Source organism: Sinocyclocheilus anshuiensis, unplaced genomic scaffold (genome assembly GCF_001515605.1).
Source record: "Sinocyclocheilus anshuiensis isolate Anshui unplaced genomic scaffold, SAMN03320099.WGS_v1.1 scaffold1779, whole genome shotgun sequence".
NCBI classification, from domain to species: Eukaryota; Metazoa; Chordata; class Actinopteri; order Cypriniformes; family Cyprinidae; genus Sinocyclocheilus; species Sinocyclocheilus anshuiensis.
This window is the reverse complement of record NW_015552677.1, coordinates 13,260-14,644: the sequence shown is the minus strand read 5'-3', so window position 1 is coordinate 14,644 and position 1,385 is coordinate 13,260.

Here is a 1,385-nt window from a genome sequence, read left to right as displayed (position 1 = left end):
AACAAGCAAATGCTTTCAGTCTGCGCACCTCCGTGAAATGCGCCGCGATATGATGTAGCCTACATGAACGCGCAACTACCAAAATACTGACGTTGTGGCTCAGTTTCGCATCCGGGTTTTAATTCCTTAGCTCTTAATAACATCACAAGACAGTAACCTCTGTTTATCACTTGTTTCCATGGATATGACATGGGTATTTCAATATAGTGACTAATTTTACCACAGTCTTTCGACGGTATACTCGCATAGAAGCTGTTATTTTTCTTTCCAGAATGAAGCACTTTGGTTCGTTTTACTGCCGTGTTAAGATATAGCCTACGTTGTAAGATGTAGATAAATAAGAGCTGTTCCAAGGGTGAGAATCTGGAGTTGTTGGAGTTGCGATTTTTACATTGTGAGTGAAGTTTGTGAGTGGAAATCTGACTTAAAGGAAAATAATGCCTTTGCCCATTTACCCATCAGCGCACACATGCAATTGTAAACAGGAGCAAGACGTTTGTCCACCCAACAGAATGAAACCACATTCATTTGGGTCATTCTGCCACTAAACTGGTCTGAATTAAAGTCAGACCGCAGCAGGTTTCACTTTGACTCAGAAACGGAGCTGCTAGAGTCACAAAAGCATACAGTGGAAACAAGATGTTTCTTACACAAGAAAAATAACACCTTTATTTAGGCTAACTGTTTATATTTTGAGCTATTGTGGGAATTCATACCTTTAGATCCATGACAGCGCTTCACTAAACATCAGACATCTGAAAAAAGATTCACACTTTGAAGTCCAATGGTCTAAACCAGGGCTGTCCAAACTCGGTCCTGGAGAGCCAGTGTCCTGCAGGGTTTAGCTCCAACTTGCCTCAACACACCTGACTGGAAGTTTCTATGCCTAGTAAGAGCTTGATTAGCTGGTTCAGGTGTGTTTAATTAGGGTTGGAGCTAAACTCTGCAGGACACTGGCCCTCCAGGACCGAGTTTGGACAGCCCTGGTCTAAACAAACCAGACCTGTAATTATGTTTAGAACTGCTTTAAGATAAAGGTCCTCTACTTACTGAATGTTAGTAAAAATAAACCTGTTCTCTGATTTAAAGGACTGCAGATTGTCTTGGTTCTTGTGGTTTCTTTTTAGCATCTTGTGTTCACTGCAGTTAGGCCCTGGAACAACAGCATTAACAAAATCTCTCCCTCATTCCAAACTTGAATGGAATCCACTGAAGAACTGACTTGACTCAAGTTTGCACATTGTTTGTGTTTCTTTAACTTCTCTTTTCATACTGCCTGAATTTTTTTTTTTGGTCACGTTGAGCTCCATTGACCACATCCTGTAGAGTTGTTTGACATTATCTCAGCAGACTGAAATTGACCATTAATATTGTTATTGTGCATT